General features: G+C 37.2%; 1 long non-coding RNA gene across 1 annotated transcript; it reads right to left on the bottom strand.

The window, feature by feature from the left end:
- Positions 1-696: 696 nt before the first annotated feature.
- Positions 697-3374, bottom strand: LOC114924397 (uncharacterized). The gene is made up of 3 exons (XR_003811568.2): positions 2724-3374; positions 2479-2552; positions 697-930 (listed from the first exon to the last, which is right to left on the bottom strand). It is a non-coding gene; the product is annotated as an uncharacterized lncRNA (long non-coding RNA).
- Between the last annotated feature and the right edge of the window lie 18034 nt (positions 3375-21408).

Raw genomic sequence — 21408 nt, 5'->3', positions numbered from 1 at the left:
GTTATCCTGTGGTTAGGGATCTGTTGACATACAGAATTAACGACGGGACAAAATTGAGACAATTTTAAAAGGTTAGAAACTTAAATAGGACAAAAACGTTAGGGACAAAAAAAATACATAAAAATAAATTTTAATTTAATTTTATCTTTCAATAATATTAATTTTTTGTTGTACATAGTATTCAATTATTTTTTAATTACATCTAAATAAATTACACTTAATCACATTAATTTTATTTTAAATAAATTTAATTTTTTTTATAATTTTAAAGAATTTTGATACATTAGAGACAAAAGGTTTAATTTATATTTTATTGTATATATATATATATATTTTTTTTTTCTGCAAGTTTATATACTAGTCATTTTACAAACATTTCATGATAACTAAAAATTTGTAAGAGTAAAATTATAAAAAAATTAATTTATTTAAAATAAAAGTAATATGATTAAGTGTAATTTACTTAGATGTGATTAAAAAATAATTGAATACTATGTATAGTAAAAAATTGATATTATTGAAGGATAAAATTAAAATTTATTTCTATGTATCATTTTTGTCCCCAATGTTTTGTAACACCCTCACTACCAGAATATCACGCTTCCGGCTGCGCCACTATGATAACAAGAAGTATTAGGACTACTTTATATACTAAATATTAAAATAGGAGCCTGTAACTCGACACCGTATTGCTGATTTCTTTAAAAACCGGAAATAAATAATTTATCTAAAAAAACAAACACATAGATTCATATACAATATTTCTTTAACTAATAGCTTATAAAATAATATACATATAAAACACAAAACTCCTATCCCTCTTACAGAATTGTAATAACAAAGACGAGAGAAGAAAAATAATCTAATTAATACAACATCATATAAACCAAAACGCATTATAACTCTTCATAGTAGTTCTTTATTTGATTCCTGAAAAGGTATAGCTGTAGGGGGTGAGAACCTAATCACACAGTCTTACCACGGAATTTCAGAATTGTTATAAGAAGATATTTAATAAGAAAACTGTTTTCAAACTTAGTGATTATCATTGCCTTATGAATTATTTTAAAAACCAATAGCTAGTCGTTCAAAATCTTTTCAAAAAAATAATGTTTAATCTTTTAGAAATAAAAAATCTTTTTTTTCTTATAAGAAAATTTCAATCAGAAACCAACCACGCACTCAATCAACACAATCATCAATTCAGCACTAAAATTCATTCTCAAATGTAGCACACCAGGACAAACACATGCAAGACAGACAAGGAAAGCACATGTTTAGGTAACAGTTATAGCAAATAGTTCAGGTAGCAGTTAAGAACAGTTTAACAATTAGGCAAATCAAAACAAGTTCAAACCCAAGCAAAGCATACAAATGCATATGATGCATGTCTGTCCTATGGCTAATGAGCTCATCTGTTGGTTATCCAGCCAACCCAACAAGTCCGAAAACCTTAAACTGTCCCTCGATGTGCATCCCCAAGAGTCTATGCATAGCTTTTTCTCAAATAATCAATATTGCTCAATGGGGGTAACATTCCCGGGAATTTATAGTGCCCGGTCACCCTTACATCGTAGGGTCAACAGAGTATCGAGTCTCAACCTGGAATAAGTGGTGGCAAGCCACTGCATTTACCCAGGGAAACTCATATCTCAGATAATTCAAATTCATAAGCCATACGAATAATTCATTCACATTCATCAATATCTAAGTCATTCTCAATATCATCATCATTCGCTAATCCATATCTCATTTCCAAATTCATTCAAAAATCATATTTCAAAGACAAACCTCACCATCCCTTCTTTCCATTTCGTTCATCAACAATCCCAATTCAAATCATAATTCTTTATTTGATAAATAAATTAATTCTAAACCATATAATATTTAAAACCAAATCTTTTTAAATAATTATTTCAAACGAAACTTCTAATTTTATAAAATTTCGGCAACATCTCGCTAAAACTCAGACACTGCCACCCTTTTCGGGTCTCATCCAAACATTTCTCAAACCTTTTCTCAACCATTTCCAAATCTCAATCATTTTCCAAAATTCAACTAGTTCTAATATCAAATTATTTTCAAATCGAACCAATTCCAATAATAAAACTCCTTTTAAAGTCAAACCAGCTCAAATATTAAATCATTTATAAAATCAGACTAACTCAAAAATCAAACCGCTTCGAGAATCAATTTATTTTCATATCTCAAACCATTTCAAATAATCGATTCATTTACGTTACCAAATAAATTCCAAAACCAAGAAAATCCACTTTTCATAATAATCAAGTAAATAATATTTCAAACCAATTTCTTATCAATAACTATACACCACTACACAATCAAGCAACCAATAATTCAGTGTAACAAACCATCACATCTACAAGACAAATATAATCACATAAATATATCCTTTTGCATCAATATGTATTTATAATAACTCTGAAATAAAAAAATAGATTTTAAGAAAAACCCTACCTCAAAGAATCAAACCCGCATCTTTTCACCTTATTCTGCCATAGCTACATCATAATTTGTATTCTAAGCACCCTCTGCTAGCGGAGAAGAACGGCAAGCAAAAAGAATATCCATAAACACAGTAGCTCAAGGTAACAGACAGAATAAACACAACCAAGCAAGGCAAAGAGGAACATTACGCACTAATAAAACAGAGTCGAAATGGAGTATTATGGCAAGATAAAGCACAACAGAATTTGTCTTACCGGAAAAGAAACAAGAGAATGGAAAACGGAGAAGCTATAGCTTCGACAACATTTCTTTTTGACAATCAGAACAGCGAATAAGGGCACAGCCGAGCAGAAATGGCAAGCCAGTGGCGGCGGAAGAAGCTGTGACAGTGACGGCGACCACCGCGACAGCTCCTACCCTCCTTTCTTGTCGCGGTTCTACCTCTTTGAACCCGGTTCCCGACGGCAACGGTGGAAGAACGGTAACCCAGCAGCAGCGGCTCCTCTTGTGCGTCCTCTTCTTCCATCAATCGGTGACGGCGACCGACAGCTCCTAGCGGCTCCACGGACAACGACGGTTCGTGAGGAGTTCGACGCAAAGCTTACGGCGACTCCCTCGCGACGGCGCAGCAGCTCCCTTCGGTTCTCTCTCTCTCTCTCTTTCTCAGACGCATCACTCTCTCTCTCCCCTCGGTTCTCTCCTGCGCTGGTGGTGTGGTCAGCCCCCTCTTCCCCTTATCTTCTTCATTTACATCGCAACTCTCTTCTCTCTTTTCTCCTAATTCCATTTCCCTTTTCTTTTTCTTTCTTTTGGTTTTTCTTTTGAAGCTATGTTGGGTATTGCTGGGTATTGGGGAAAGGGAGTGTGGCGGTGGAAGGTTAGGTTAGAAGGGGTTAGAGTTTTGTGTGTTTAATCTTAGAATTATGGTCTAATTTAGGGCAAATGTAAAATTATAAATTTTTAGGTAAATTAAGATTTTGTTAAATTTTAATAAAACTAAGAGATATTGTATTAAATTAACTTTTAGATTAATTTCTTTAAATTATTTTGAAAATATTATTTAATTGTCAATTTGTTTATTGGCTTTTAATTAAGTATTCTAATTTAAAATATAAGGTAATATAATTAATTTTCTTTGTTTATAAAAATTAAAGTATCAAATTCTAAAATCTAAATTATTTAAACCAAATCATATAAATTTTTTATTATTTTATATTTGCTAAACTTTATAATTTAAATATAAAAATAATTCAATAATTATAAAATCAGATAAAATCTTAAATTATTTTAAACTCAATTAATTAGAATTTGTTTTAATTGTCTTTAATAGAATAATTTCAGGATTAAAATACTTAATGATAAATAAATCTAAATTAGCTCTTAATAAGATCTTCTAAAATTTCTAGGTCTTACACGTTTTCGTCCTATTTAAGTCCCTAAGATAGCGTTTGTTTTGAGGTACTGAGACAGAGACTGGGAGACTGAGACTCAGTATCATGTTTGTTGGTTTAGAGACTGGTACTAAAATTTCTATCTTTGTCCCCAAAACTTCAGTCAGTACCTCCAAAAAATGGGGACACAGTGGACTAAAATTTTTAGAGATGAAAACTGAAACTTTAATAACATTTTATACCTAAAATACCTTCATTTCAATTAATTAATTCTAATTTTACCCTTTATACAAATTAAATTAGAATTTCATTCTTGTTTCAATTTCTGTCTCCTACTTTGTATAAAACAGAATACTGAGATTTATTTCAATCTCTGTCTCTCAGTCTCAGTCTTTCCGTCTCTGTCTCTCCACCAAACGCTACCTTAAGGTTTTAAAATCGTCTTAATTTTGTCCCGCCATCAATTCTGTTAACAAATCCCTAACGGCAGGATAACATTGAGTCAGTTTTGAAACGTTAGGGAGTTAAATAGGACGATTGAAACGTTTGGGACAACTTTGGAACTTACTCCAAATGTTGGGACAAAAACGATATTTTACTCAAATCTAAAAATAAAACCAGGATATATCTCACTCCAATACAAACACAACGGTTAAAAAAGAATACAAAGATATTCACATTTTTTTAATGTATTTAAAAATGCACGGCATAAATAAGATTAATTCTTTTTATTATAAATTTTTTTTAAATGGTAAAATGTATTTTAATTTAAAAAAAAGTCTAAATACTATATTAAATGTTACAAGTTAATGGATAAACAACTTTTAAATTCTTGAATTAAAGACATTTATCGAATAACTAATTCAAGTACTAATTATTAAAAAATATTACTATATTAACCCGTGAAAATAATCATGAAACACCTAGCAACATTTATTACTAAAAAATATATCTTAATTTAATAATATTAAATAAATAATAAATACTTAATAAGATAAAGAGATAACAACGTAAACACAAAAATAAATTACAGTATAATAAATAAACTATTTTATAAAAATATTTTTGCATTCTTAATTAATAAAATACCATCATCATCATTTTATGATAACAAATTTAAAAATAAATTAAAATATGTTATACATTAATGGACGATATTTAAATTTGTGAAAAAGTCAACATATAAAAATACAATAAAATCATAGAAAAAAATAATTTATTTTATAATAAAAATCTATTATATTGAACGCACTAAAATTACACAAAATTAAAATAATTAAAATCATTGATATTTTGTTTTACGTAATTAAAGTTAATTTTTATTATGATAACTAATAAGCTTCTCATGAGTTTAAATTATGGTTATTATCTGTATTGTTCTTTAAAAATATATGTATGAAAATACATGGTAATAGAGCTGGTTCAAGTAACAGATTCCTACCTGGTTAGTATCATATATGCTTAAAACATGTAAAAACGTCGATATAAGTTAATTTACCTACAAATTAAATCTTCTTAACACAGAGGATTAACAAAATTAACTAACTTAATTTACATGATTTATTTTATTGCTGAGCACTAATTTTTTATTTTTCCCAAAAAATATACAACATATAAAGTTTGTATTTTTTTTGTATAAGTGTAGGTCGACCACTGCTGTTACTCATTTAATACCTCAACCAAATCTTTATCATGAACCAATCTCAAACAATGCTTGAAGCCATACAAATATGAATGGTCAATACTCTATTTATATCTCTAATATTTTATCATCATCATATAATATTTTTTAAAATATTTTTTGTATTGAATAAATATAAAAATTTGTTATTGTACACTACTATACAATGGAAAGATAGTACAAAAATATTGATATTTTATCTCATGTATTTAAATATATATTGTACAAATTATATAGGTTCTTTTTATTATCATGTCTTTATTCAATTAAAATTTTAATAAATGGTAAAATTTGGTGATGACACAATGTGTTCGAATTTCTTTAAAAAAAAAAAGACTAAATACTAGATTAAATATTATTAGTCAATAGGTAAATAAATTAACAAATTTTAAATTAAAAACATAGATAACGTATATATTTTTGTGAGTTACTAGATAAATTTTTATTGAATAACTAATTTAAGTACAAACTAAAAAAAATGCTACTACAACTATTATCCAATAATAATAATTATGAAATATATAACATCATTTAGTGATGGAAAATAAATTTAATAATGTAAGAAATATTAACATAAACACAAAAAAATAACAAAATAAAGTACAATAAACAAAGAAATTTTTTAAAATATTTATGCAATTTTAATGGACAAAATCTTTATCATATTGTTACTTTATCATAATAAATTTAAAAAATTAAATTAAAATTATTACAAATTAATAGGCAACATTCAAAATTTTCAACAAATTAAATAGCAAAAAAATACAATAGAATTATAATACAATAGAATTATATCATTTTAAAAATACTCTTTGTATATTTAAGTATAATTCATAATAAAAATATGCTCTATTAAATATTTTACCTCATATATTATCTAGAACTTTAAACTTTGATAATCTTATATGATTTTTAGACAACAAAAAAATCTATAAAAAGACACTACATCTTTAAAAATTACGTTTATTTTTTAAAAAATAATCCTCAATTGGGAAGTTGTATACATATTCTTTGTTCACTCTTGATTCCACTATCTAAAATATATGAAATAATTAACGAATTCTTCCCGAGTACCTAATCATACAATTATTGGCACATGTTGAAAAAAAATGTACTATAATATAATATTTTATTTACCTATGCAAGTGCAAAAATTAGATACCATGTCCAAACATTCCACAATTGTACTCAGAATTTTTAAGATCAGCGCTTCAAACTACACTACCTACTCCAAGGACATGTACCCACTATATAATGAACGTCTATTTCACCATGAAACATTTGACATGTGTTACAGTGGGGAAAAAGTCTCTGTACCACAAGTAAATGCTCCTTAGAAATTATTTGAAATCTTCTTAGACCCTTCTGCAGAAGGGAACCATTTCAGGAAACACATTCGTGATAACAATCATGCTTTTTTTTTCACTTCGTGCGGTGTACATATAGACGAACAATTAGCTACAGGAAGTCATGGTATATATACATTCTGTGCTCAAGGATCAATGTTCCATAGTATAGGAGGATTTCATCCGGATCAAGGGACGTGGCCACGCTTCTTGCAACTGTATATATGATACTGAGCATGAGTTACAAAATAGGATGCTGGAGAACACACAACTGCATGAAAGTTTGGTTTTGAAGCTACAACAATTGTTGCACCGATATAATTCTTTTATCTATATATTTTGCCAACTTGCACAATGACTAGATGTACAAGAATGTAGCTTAGTGATTAGAGAGCGACCTGCTAATCAACCACAATACAGTCTCCCAACTGCTTCACAAGTAGCAGCCATAATAATCGGTGATGACATTGAAATAATGGTGCGTGGACAAGATATCAAGGTTCAAACTCATGCTGGTAACCTCAGAAGGATTCAGGAATTTATTGGCTATTATAATCCACTGCAATATCCTCTTCTTTTTCCATTTGGAACGCATGAATGGGATATGAATACTCGAACTCAAAATGGGAATAAAGTATCATGCCAGACATATTATAGCTTTGTGCTCCAAGTACAAACTCATATTTGCTACATAATTTATTGACTTCCTTAAATGATAGTTTGAACCAATACATCATTTCACAATTTCTAACTATTTTCTAATATCCTCAATATTCATAGATCTGCCCCGATAATCACTCAACAGTTTTGCAAGCGGCGCGACTTCTTCAACAATATGTTGTTGACAACTATGTGAAAATAGAAACAGGCAAGTTAAGATGGGTTCGATAAAGACAACAGAAACTTCAAGCTGAACTATATCAAGACTTACAAGATACTTTGCACACAGGGGAGACTAATGCTGGTAAATATTTTTTGATTTAATAGCTACACGATTGATCATTACGTGTTTCCAAAGTTAAAATTTCAAACTAATAATACTTTTTTCTATAATTGGTTTCAGAAAATGTTGGCAAAAGAACGATATTACCATCATTGTTCGTGGGCAGTTGTTGAGAGCCAACAGTACAAGGATGGAATGACTATTGTTCTTAAAGAAATAGCTTCGAAGCTCAGCCCTTCTCAAACTCCACAGGATCGTTCGGATCTAACAACTAGGATTTTCAAAGCCAAATTCAAACAATTAAAGGAGGATGTTATTACCAAGGGTGTATTGGTCAAATATGATAGTTTGGTCCGGGCAAAAATACCATGTAAAGAAGCAGAACCACAATTACATAAGGCAATGCTAAGGCATATGGTCCATGGTCCTTGCGAAATACTTAATCAGTCTTCACCATACATGAAAAATGGTCAATGTAAATGCAACTACCCAAAAGATTTCGTAGTAGAGACACGACGAGGTGATGACTCATATCCTCAATATAGGAGAAGATTTGATGCTCCAATCCCTATAAACCAAAATGTTATATAAATAAAGCTACGTTAATTTTGAAATGATGAAAAAATACTTATATGACAAATTTGAAGGGTGAATGATATATTAACACCAATACTAAAATATGATATAAATAAGGTCACGTCAATATTAAAATAAAAAACAATAATGATCTAATAAATTTAAAAAGTGAATAATATATTAAGAAAAAATAAAATTAATTTTTTAAAAACAATAGAAAAGCGGCTGAACAGACACGATAGTGCCTGTTGAGCCGCTAGTAGACATAAATATACACAATTTTTTATTTTATTTGTTAACAATATATATACACAACAATTAAATTTACTTTATAGTTTATATCAAAATATCATATTTATCCTCATTAATAACACTATTGTCACTACTATTATCATCATCTATAACTACTACCATCATCTACAACCATGACCACTATCACTATCAAGTTCATCCTGGCCATCATCATCTATAACTAACAAAAAAAATTACAATTGATAAAATTTTTTAATAATCACTATTTACTTATTTCCAAAATAAAAAGAGAGACATATACATTAATCACATTAACAATAAACTAAATTTAGAAAAATCAAAAGAGAATGAGAGATGCGGGAGACAGTAGCAGAAAGACAAAGAAAGGCAATGGTGACTGTGAATGGAGGAAGGCGATGGCGGTTTCAAAACAAAGGAAGGCAAGTAGGCGATGGAGTTGTTGTTGCATCGCGAGAGGTGGACAACGACGACACTGTAACTTACTAGGTCGCGAGGGCTGGACGACACTGCGAGTCTGTAACTTACTGGGCTGGATGACTTGCTGTATTTGTGTTCGTTTTATATATTCTTATGTCAATTAAATATTTGAGTTTCACCAAACTAAATAAAAAATGTGTGTCTAAATATCTAAGACATGAACAATAACTAAACGCTGCCTTTTAAACATACTAATTCATGCAACCTTTTAGAACTGCTATTTGATTATGATAAGATACTAATAAAGTAAGAATTTAGATGAATAATATTGGATAAACAACATTTGAAAATTAATTCTTATTTATACACACTTTATATTAACATTATCTCAAAGAGAAAATTACTTAGAGAATTAGGGAATAATATTTTCTTATGCAGTAGAAATTTATATGTTTATGATTTTTTTTGTGTGAAATTGATAGTTAAGAATTGTTAAATAATAATTTAGTCAAATCTGTGAAATTATTTAATAATTCTCAGTTATTAACTTCACATAAAAATAGTTGCATGTGAGTTTTGACCTTTTTATCTCTTATGCATTATCAAACAATATGTCGAATTATATACATAAATATATACAAATATTTTCTTCACTATTTTATTGAAAATATAGAAAAATAATGGGTTAATTATTCTGTTAGTTTTTATAATTTTGTAATTAGGTTCCTATTTTGAGAGTTATCAGAAATTGATAGGATTTAGACCTAATTATGAGGTTTAAACTTCTCAAAAGCTTTGACGTCTTTTCCAACTGAGATGCAACCATTCGAAGTCTTTGAGTGGGGATGGGGTAGTACTTGTAACTTGTAAGAGACTTTGATGCTTAACTTTGAAGGTACCTACAATTAAGAACCTAACTAATATTTTGACCAAATATTTTTTTGAGAAAAATATTCCGTTAATTTTAATATTTTTAACACGAAAAGAATGTAATGACAAAATCAAAAACAGTGTAGGGACTAATTAAAAAAAGTATAAGAACTTAATTACAAACGTAGTAAAAACATAAGGACCAACAAAATAATTAAACCTAAAAATAAACTATATTTTTCTCTTTTATTTTGATCATCATTTCATCTATAGAAAAAATCTCATATTCTTCTCATTTTGTATTTTTTTTTTTGTGGGGGAGGGGGTCAAGGACCCATAGAAAAAATAAGAAAACAAAATTGACAATAAAAACATTAAAGCTAGCTATTGCCTCTTTTTCTAAGCATTCTAGGACAGTTCTCTTTAAGAATAGGCAATATTTCAGGGGTTGGCGCATCATATATGGGGATTTCAAGAGGTAAATCTTGGCCTTTCTCTGCCAAAGTGTTAGCTGTGAAGTTGGCTTCCCAAAGGGTTTGCACCCATTATGTGTGCTCCATGCGGTTTGCTAGAATTTTGATATCATCCAAGAGGGTTCCACAAGGGTGGGAAGAAAGGACTTCTTCCTTACTGAAACAAATAGTCATAGCTGAGTCCATCTCAATAATTAGCGCTTTTGGTATCCGTTTGCCACAGCTATTTGGAGGCCCTTGATAATACCCCAAAGCTCAACATGTATTATGGTGCAACTTTTCAGATTACATGAGAAGCTCTTAATGAGTCTGCCAAGGTAATTTCGGTGAATACCACCACAAGCTACTCCATTAACGTTCTTGAAATTGCTTCCATCCACATTAAGCTTGGTGTAATGTTCGAGAGGGGGAACCCAGGCAATTAGGTGCTCCTACTCCAAGTTCTAGTTTCCCACATCAACATTTTATTCATCATCTTTACTATTTCGCCACTTCGAATTTTGATGGATTTCATAACTACACTTGAATGATTAAAATTCCCTTAAAAAATGAGATTGTTTCTAAAAAACCAAAGTGATGATATCGCACTCCAAAAATGCATGGCCAATCTATTTTCCCAGGAAGATTGTCAAACAACTATTCATTAATGTCACTGTTAAAAAAAGTTCTTAACATAATCTTGTTGAGGAAGATGATTCCAGACCATCTTGGCAAATTGGCAGTTTCTAAGAACATGGATCACATTTTCCTCCTTTTCTTTGCATATGGGGTAGTAAGGGTCGTTTGATAAGTGTCTTCTTCTCCTTTCTGCATTTGTGAGGATGGCTTCAAGTGCTACGAGCCAAATAAAGGATTGAATTCTTTTTGGGCCTTTCCATCTCCAGCCAAATTTGAAAACTTGTTTTCTAGGGTTTGTGGATTGCTTTATATGCTAATTTGAGGGTGAAGGATCTGTCTGATGATCGAGCCTAGATTAAATTGTGAGCTTCCTTCAAGGCGAAGGGGGATAAAGCCAAAATCTCCTTAACTATCTCTTTAGGGAGCTTCTCAATCAATTTCTCCTTGTCCTAATCCCCTAAAACTAACAAAAAACCAGTTAGAAGCAAATCTTTTTCACAAGTAATGATTACCTGGTTAGCAGCTTGCTCAAGCCGACCCTTATTTGGCACCCGCTGGTGGTCCCAAAACTTGATATTGGACTCATCATCGATATGCTAAATAGAGTTTCTATCCACATCCTTCCAAGCAGAGCAGATACCCTTCTACAAATTTAAATCCTTTCTTCTTTGAATCATATGTGGTAGGATATCGTTCTCACATCTGTATTTAGCTCGAAGAACCTTAGCCCATAAAGAATCTTTTTTCTCGATAAGTCTCCAACTCACTTTTATCATAAAAGCATGATTAATATCTTTAGGATGTCGAATGCCTAGACCTCCTGATGGTTTGGTATTTCCAATTTTTCTCCAATTAATGAGGTGATTTTTTTTATTGTTCCTTTTCTCCCCAAAGAAAGTCCCTGTATTTTTTTGTCAATAAAGTTATAAGTAGATACTAGAAGAAAAATAATTTGCATAGAATAACTAGGTATAAAAGAAAGGATAGATTTCACCAGAGTTTACCTTCCTCTTAGAGACAGGGAAAATGCCTTCCATCCATTCATTCTAGAATTTATACTATTGATGATGTCACTGTAAGTATCCTTAGAGACTAATCTTTGATTCGCACGCTGTTTCCCATATTGGTAGAAAAGTAGATCTGAGTCTTCTCAGTATTAACCATTTCTCTAGAGTTTTGACAAAAAAGCTTCCAAAACTTTGTTGATAATCTTCACTTGTTCCATGTTGGCTTCAGAAAAGAGGATCATCTGCAAAGCAGAGGTGGAAAAGGAGGGGACCATCCTTCTGTAATTTAATCAGTTTCTAGAACTTGTACTCCACCGTAGCCCCAATAAAACGAGAGAGACGCTCCATGCATAACACAAAATGTAGGAAGAGATGGGGTCCCTTTGTTGAATGCCTCTAGAGGGTCTGAATTCTTCTAAGGCTTATCTGTTCCAAAGAATACGCATCTTTGCAGTGGAAATAGCGCAAAGGATCATATCCGTAAAGTGGGGAGGAAGTCCTATATCCTGTAAGGTATCTTTTATGAAGCTCCACTTGAGTCTATCATAGGCTTTTTTCAAATCAATCTTTATAGCCATCCACTCCTTCTCACCTTTCTTACTCCTCATAGAATGAATAACTTTTTGAGTTATAATAATGTTATCAGACATATGTCTTCCAAGAATAAAGCTACACCGAGTGGGAGCAATAAGTTTCTCCATAACCCTCCTGTTCATACCCTAGCCCAATGCAAAGGCCCAGGTCCAACTAAGAGGCCTAATCTAAAGGATTAGAGCCTTGCTAAGTGCCGACCTTCACATAAGAAGTCGGTGACAACCACGACTTGGTCTGAAGAGGTCGGATGTGAGATTAGCTGGCAGACAAACACTCATTTAAATGAGTAACCGCCCCTAAAATCTCTCTAACCGCCTCATAAAGCCATATCTTAACCTCCCCAAGATAATAGGGACGGTTACCACCCTAAAGATACGGCACTACACCAACGGTGGTTATTGGCTCACCACTATAAATACACTGACACCCCTCAGGTATCTCTAAGTCCAATACTCTCTAAGACCTGTTTACACCCTTGCTAACTTAAGCATCGGAGTGTCTTTGCAGGTACCACCCCCATTCACGCGCGAGCACAAGTCGGACGGAGCCTCCAAAGTTGCGGACCTTTTCGGAGATCTCCTCCATCACACACTTGGGCCGCCGAACGCCATCCGTCGAATTAATCTCCGGTTACCCACCGTAACATTGGCGCCGTTGCCGGGGACCCGAGAGATCATCCATCGATGGCGGAAAGATCCCACGAAGAAGGCCATGTGGAAACAGATTCTGAACAAGAGAATCTGGACGTGGGCAATGACAACGAAGACAATGACCAACACAGAGAGGGTACCTCTGGAGTAAAGAATCCGAAGGTAAATTCCTCAGACGGGCGCGAATCAGAAAAAGGCGGACCAGCTCACGTAACTGAACTAATGGGATTGGTCCATAGCCGCCTGGAGCAATTGGAACAAGAGCGGGAGAGGCAAAAGGAAACCGAAAGGTACCTTAAAGAGGAGATGGAACGGCGAAAAGAGTTAGAAATAAAACTCTTGCAGCTAGAATCCTCCCTCAAGAACTCCCGCGATGAAGGAGAAGATCAACTCCCGGGCGGAGAAGATCCTTTCAGCGAGGACATAATGAGGGCAAAAGTTCCAAGGAACTTCAAAAGCCCTGATATGGACCTCTATGATGGAACTACGGATCCAAAGCATCATCTTAGCAACTTCAAAAGTCGGATGTATCTAGCTGATGCCTCCGACGCTACGAGATACAAGGCTTTCCCGACCACTTTATCGAAAGCAGCGATGAAGTGGTTCGATAGCCTCCCCCCGAGATCCATCACTAGTTTTGAAGACCTCTCGAGGAAATTCTTGATGAGGTTCTCAATCCAAAAAGACAAGGTAAAACATGCACCGAGCCTCCTGGGAATAAAACAGGAGGTCGGAGAGTCTTTGCGAGCCTACATGGAAAGGTTCAACAAGGCATGTTTAGAGATCCAAGACCTGCCCACAGAGGCAGTAATAATGGGGTTAGTCAATGGACTTAAAGAAGGTCCCTTCTCACAGTCCATATCTAAAAGACACCCCGTTTCCCTAAGTGATGTACAAGAAAGAGCCGAAAAGTACATCAATATGGAAGAGAACGCAAGACTAAGAGACCCGAGTTCACGGCCTGGACCTACTTCCTCCTCTAGGGAAAGAGAAAGAGAAGTCAGGAAGAAGGAAGAACCCGGTCTCGAAAGGCCCAGAAAGTATCACTCTTATACTCCTCTAAAGACTTCTATAGTGGACGTATATAGAGAGATTTGCAACACTGAAAGATTGCCACCCCCAAGACCTATTAAAAATAAAAAAGGGGGAAGCCGCAGCGAATATTGCGAGTACCATAAAATATATGGTCACTCCACCAACGACTGTTACGACCTCAAAAATGTGATAGAAAAGCTGGCTAGAGAAGGTCGGCTTGACAGATATCTCATGGAGAGGTCGGACACCCATGGAAAAATAAAGCGAGACGATATGGACAGAAGAGATCTACCGCCACAGACTCCTGAGAGACATATCCATATGATCTCAGAAGGATTTGCGGGAGGCGGAGTCACTAAATCTTCTCGCAAAAGACATCTCAAGAGAGTTTATCAGGTCGGGGAAGAAACACCCGACCTCCCCACTATCTCATTCACAAAAGAAGATGGGCAAGGGATAATTCCCGGGCATGACGATCCCGTGGTAATAACCATGATCCTAGCCAACGCCCATCTCCACAGAACCCTAGTAGACCAAGGAAGCTCGGCGGACATCCTTTTCAAGCCCGCCTTCGACAAGCTAGGGTTAGATGAAAAAGAATTGAGAGCTTACCCCGACACCCTATATGGGTTAGGGGATACGCCAATAAAGCCACTGGGATTTTTACCCCTTCACACCACCTTTGGAAAAGGGGAAAAATCAAGGACTCTGAGCATAGACTTTATAGTCATCGATGAAGGGTCAGCCTACAACGCCTTAATCGGCAGAACTACCCTTAATCGCCTTGGAGCAGTGGTATCAACTCCTCACCTCTGCATGAAATTCCCGACTCCAGGAGGAATAGCAACGGTGAGGGGAGATCAAAAATTGGCAAGGAAGTGCTATAACGAAAGCCTAAATCTGAAAGGGAAGGGCAAAGAAGTCCATACCATAGAGCTAGGCGGCGCAAGAACCAGAGAAGAGCTACGACCCCAGCCGGGAGGAAAAACCGAGGAGATACAAGTCGGTGAGGAGGAAGGAAAAAACACCTACATAGGAGCCAACCTAGGGGAAACCCTAAAACAAAGGTTGGGTGAACTCCTAAGAGCTAACTCCGACCTCTTCGCCTGGAAGGCTTCCGACATGCCCGGGATCAATCCCGAGCTCATGTCTCACAGGCTCTCGGTTTACCCAGGGTCCCGACCTGTACAGCAAAGAAAACGTAAGCTCGGCCCAGAGAGGGCCTCAATAGTAGAAGAGCAAGTACAGGCGCTCCTGGAAGCCGGCTTTATTAGAGAGGTCAAATACCCAACGTGGCTAGCCAATGTAGTGCTAGTCAAAAAACAAAATGGTAAATGGAGAATGTGCGTCGACTATACCGACTTGAATAAGGCATGTCCTAAGGACCCTTATCCCCTACCGAGTATTGATACCCTGGTGGACTCCAGCTCAGGGTACCAATACCTATCGTTCATGGACGCCTACTCGGGATATAACCAAATCCCGATGCATGAACCCGACCAAGAGAAAACATCGTTTATCACACCAAAAGCCAACTACTGCTACGTGGTCATGCCATTCGGACTAAAGAATGCAGGAGCCACGTACCAAAGGCTGATGAACAAAGTGTTTTCCCCACATTTAGGGAACTTAATGGAGGTATACGTCGACGACATGTTAGTAAAAACCAAGCAAAAAGTCGACCTCTTGGCCGACCTCTCACAAGTCTTCAACACTATAAGGTTGCATGGGATGAGACTAAATCCCGCAAAATGCGCCTTCGCAGTAGAAGCAGGAAAATTTCTAGGCTTCATGCTAACACAAAGAGGGATTGAGGCCAATCCCGACAAATGCAGAGCCATCCTAGAAATGAAAAGCCCGACTTGTTTGAGAGAGGTCCAACAGCTCAATGGCCGACTTGCAGCCCTCTCCAGATTTTTGGCAGGATCGGCACTAAAGTCCCTTCCACTATTCTCCTTATTAAGGAAGGGATGCCAGTTTGAATGGACTCCGGAATGTGAGGAGGCGTTCCAAGAGTTCAAAAAATTCTTAAGCCAACCTCCTATCTTGACCCGACCAGTACCGGGAGAAGACCTCGTCCTATACCTATCCGTCGCAAACAGGGCTGTCTCGTCAGCCCTGATCAGAGAAGACGAGGTCGGGCAACACCCGGTCTATTTCACCAGTAAGGTTCTACAAGGTCCTGAGCTAAGGTACCACAAACTAGAGAAGTTTGCTTACTCCTTAGTGATAGCCTCACGAAGGCTACGACCTTACTTCCAGGCTCACACAATAAGAGTCCGTACGAACCAACCCATGAAGCAAATCCTTCAAAAAACGGATGTTGCAGGGAGAATGGTTCAATGGGCGATAGAGCTCTCCGAGTTTGATTTGAGATACGAAACTCGGACTGCAATTAAAGCCCAATGCCTCGCTGACTTCATTGCAGAATACGCAGGTGAACAAGAGGAAAAACCGACTACGTGGGAACTCTACGTAGACGGATCCTCCAACAAAACAGGGAGCGGCGCAGGCATAATATTGGTGGACGGAAAAGGAACCCAGATAGAGGTCTCCTTAAAATTTAAATTTCCGGCTTCAAACAATCAGGCAGAATATGAGGCCTTGATTGCCGGATTAAAATTAGCAGAAGAAGTTGGCGCTACAAAGGTGATGATCTACAGCGACTCACAAGTGGTGACGTCCCAAATAAGTGGAGAATATCAGGCGAAGGACCCCAATATGAAGAAATACTTGGAAAAAACCTTGGAATACCTTGGGCACTTTGCGGAAACCGAGGTTAAGCACATAACTCGGGATCTAAATAGCAGAGCTGACGCCCTGTCCAAGTTAGCAAGTACCAAACCCGGAGGGAACAACAGAAGCCTGATTCAAGAAACCCTCCAAGAGCCCTCGGTATCAAAAGTAGAAGATGAACAAGAGGTACTTGAGGTAATCGGCCTAAACCTCGGATGGATGAATCCCTTAGTCGAATACCTGAAATTCGACATTCTCCCCAAAGAGGAGAAAGAAGCCAAAAAGATCCGAAGGGAAGCACAACATTATACTTTGGTGAGAAATATCCTTTACAGAAGAGGATATCAACACCATTGCTGAAGTGCGTACCGACCCCAAGAACCACCGAGGTGTTGGAGGAAGTACACAGTGGGATCTGCGGAAACCATCTCGGAGCAAGGTCGCTGGCCAGAAAAGTGATCCGAGCAGGATTCTATTGGCCGACCTTGCAGAAAGATGCCACAGACTTTGTGAAAAAATGCCAGCCATGCCAGATGCATGCGAATTTCCACGTGGCTCCACCAGAAGAGCTCATTAGTATAACTTCCCCCTGGCCTTTCGCAAAATGGGGAATGGATTTGTTAGGTCCTTTTCCCCAAGCACCAGGGCAAGTCAAATACTTGATCGTGGGGATAGACTACTTCACAAAGTGGATAGAAGCAGAACCATTAGCCACCATCACCGCTCAAAGAAGTCACAGGTTCCTCTACAAAAACATCATAACAAGGTATGGGATACCTTATTCCATCACCACAGATAATGGAACCCAATTCACCGACGCCACCTTCAGAAGCTTGGTAGCCAGTATGAAAATCAAACATCAATTCACCTCGGTAGAACACCCACAAGCCAATGGGCAAGCCGAGGCAGCTAACAAGGTCATACTGGCAGGTTTGAAGAAGAGATTACAAGAAGCAAAGGGAGCTTGGGCTGAAGAGCTCCCTCAAGTGCTGTGGGCCTATAGGACAACCCCCCAATCCGCCACAGGAGAAACACCCTTCCGACTAGTATACGGCGTAGAAGCCATGATTCCCATAGAAATCAGTGAGCAAAGCCCAAGGGTAATTCTCCATGATGAGGTCGGGAATGTACAGGGGCACAAAGAGGAGCTCGACTTGCTCCCCGAAGTCCGAGAGAACGCCCAGATAAGAGAAGCGGCATTAAAGCAAAGGATGACTACCAGATACAACAAGAAAGTCATTCGAAGAACATTTGCTGTGGATGACTTGGTCCTAATCAGAAACGACATTGGGGTCAACAAATCAGGAGAGGGAAAGCTCGCCGCAAATTGGAAAGGGCCATACAAAATCAAGGAAGTGTTAGGGAAAGGTTATTATAAAGTAACCGACCTGGATGGCACTGAGTTACCAAGGTCGTGGCATGCTTGTAATATGAAAAGGTACTACAGTTAGAAGCGAACTTTACTCCCTGATGTACTCTTTTCCCAGCTTTATGATTTTTTCCCAAAAAAAGGGTTTTTTCTGAAGAGGGGTTTTTAACGAGGCATCATAGTAGAGGCTAAGGGAAAATATGTTGTCAAGACCCTTAGTAGCAAAAAGGTACCTTCCCGATTAATAAAGATCTTTTTTACAACATCTCTCTTAATATCCTCCTTTATTTTTTAAGCCTTTCTACGAAACGCGCCGACTTAAGCTCGACAAAGCGTGAAAATCCCATGAACCGACCTAACATGGTCGTCAGGATGAAACGACGAGGTACAAGTCGGCGTAAAGAGGTTATATGAGTTGATCGTATTAAACTCGGAAACTATCCGACTCTTAAGTCGAAAGGAAATCCGAGTAAAAGAAAACCGAGCTCCGAGTAGATGAAAAACGCATCACAAAAGTAACCTAAGTCATAAAAACTCACTAAAGCAAAGTTGAGTATAAAGGATAACAAAAGAGATATGAAAACCTGAAAAGTTTAAAGTTTGCATACAAGCCTTTGCACGAAAAAGGCTCAAGAAAACAATGCAAGCTAACAAAAGGTTTTTCCGAAAAGGTCAAACATATTCAAAACAGAAAAGCATGTACACGCGCAAAGTAACTTAAACCCTTATCCAAAAGGGGGCACCTACTTCGATTAGAGAACCCTTATCCAAAAAGGGCATTTATTTTGTTTAAAACCCTTATCCAAAAAGGGCACCAAACAAAATATTTTGTTTACGGCCTTAAAAGGCCAGAAGGAAATTGTTCACAACCACCAACAAATAAATAAGTTTAAAAAAGGGGGTACCCACAGGCCGGGCCCCCATATAGCCATAAAAATAAAGAAGTCATTTCTTGAGTGGAGTAGAGGAATCACCACCACCAGGAGAAGCACCGCTAGGACCGGGAGAAGGAGCCGAAGAGGAAGTCGGGGCAAGGATTGAAGAACTCGGAGCGTCTTTGGAATGAGGAGGAGACTCTATAATCCTCTGTCCCCGAGTCTTTAGGTCTGACTCGGAAAGGACCTCGGGGGCAGGAGGATAAACAATGGCGCCATCAATAACCACTTTGTCAGGATGTAGTGGAGAAAGATCCAAGTCGGGGGCTATAACCCTGACCTGCTCCAGGAAAATTCTCCAAGACTCCTCGGCGCCTTCGGCGATAGAGTCCTCCAAGTCAGCATAAGCATTCCGAGAGTTCAGCAAATCCTTCTTCACCTCCACCATATCTTTAAATAGGCTTTGATAACTCTCCTGGGCTGCCTTCCTCAGATTCACCTCCATAGTACATTGGGCTCGCAGCTGGCTCTCCTTCTCCCGGAGGTCATCTCTCTCCTTCCTCAACTTATCCCTCTCCTCCTTCAATTCCCCTTGATGTTTTTCAAACAAAAGAAGCCTCTCCTCCAGCTCCGCAACCTTTGAGGTAGTCCCCAAGGAGCTGAGGGGAGTCTTCTCGAATATATCCAAAAGTTTGCCACAAACTCCCGCCGCCCTAAAGCTCTCCTCGGCCAGAGCGGTAAGGTGGTTCCGAACAGAAACATCATCCATACTTATAAGAGGATAGATGTTCTTTCGGACGAATGCAAGAGCATCCGCCTTAACACCACCTTCCCAAGAAGGGCCAGACTCTGAAGTCTTACGCTTCTTCTTCTCCGGCTCGGAAAGTAGTTGGGCAGAAGGGAGTGGTCGAGCCAAACTTGAGGAGGAGGAAATAATAATAGGTTGAGAGGGAGTACCCACATTTCTAGGAGGAGGAGGAGGAGGAGGAGGAAAGACGACCGCCTTGGCACCCCCGGACCTAGCCCGGGACTTCGCCTTGGCCTCCTGGACCCTCTGGTAGGACTCTTGAGCATTCTTTTTTGCCATATCTACAAAAGAAACAACCAAGTTACAAGTCGGCAAATTACAAGTCGGCAAAATACAAGTCGGCGAAAAACAACTCGGAAATAAGAAATGCATGCACTACCTATGCAAGATTGAACAAAAGTCGACGTCCCCTGAAGGATTTTTCTCGTATCTAAGTATGGGACCCTCCCCCATGCTTCTCGGAAAAACCCCACAATGGCCGCTTCCACCTCGTCTAGGTCATCTAGACGAATCTTTTCGCAAGGGGAGGCCGGCAACCAGTAAAGGGGAAAAGCGGGGGGAGGAATGCTCATCCAGAAAAAAGGGGTGGTGACCCTCTACAGCTTGAACTTTGAAGAAGAAGTTTTTGAAATCGTGGAAAGATTCGTCAAAAAGGGTGAAAATCCTCCGACCTTGAATGGCTCGGAAGGATACCCATTGTTGTTTGTTGTTTAGCCCACTGAAGGGCTTAGTCATGTGAAAGAGAAAGAAAAAAATCCTCAAAGAGGTCGGGAAGTCCAGAGCATGGCTTATAAACTGATAGATCTTCAAAAAACCCTAAGAATTGGGGTGGAGTTGAGTAGGGGCAACCTTACAGTGGTGCAAAACGGATATCTCGAAATCTGAGAAAGGAAGAAAAACACCCAAACGGGTGATCATACATTCATACATGAAGAAAAAATGAGGGGCCGCCTCATTAACTCTCCCAAAACAGACCCGGTCTTCAGGACCCGGGATTATCAGTTCATATTTGGGCTCGTCCTCGTCCGAAGTACAGAGCCTATGATGAGTACGAAGGTGAGTGATGAACTCAGCGTCGACCAACGGTTCCTCCCAAGGACCGTATCGTCAACCCACTGAGAAAGAACGTCTACAGAAGCCATTTTTATACAAAGAAAAGTGGCAGAAACCTACAAAAGGGAAAAAAGAAAAAGAAAATCAAAAAACACGGCCCCTAAAGAAGAAAGACTCGAAACTAGAATCTACGGGTCAACCTATCTACTCGCAAAACAAAACAT

The sequence above is a fragment of the Arachis hypogaea genome, chromosome 9, assembly GCF_003086295.3.
Source record: "Arachis hypogaea cultivar Tifrunner chromosome 9, arahy.Tifrunner.gnm2.J5K5, whole genome shotgun sequence".
In the NCBI taxonomy this organism is placed as follows: Eukaryota; Viridiplantae; Streptophyta; class Magnoliopsida; order Fabales; family Fabaceae; genus Arachis; species Arachis hypogaea.
This window is presented reverse-complemented; position numbering and strand designations above follow the sequence as displayed.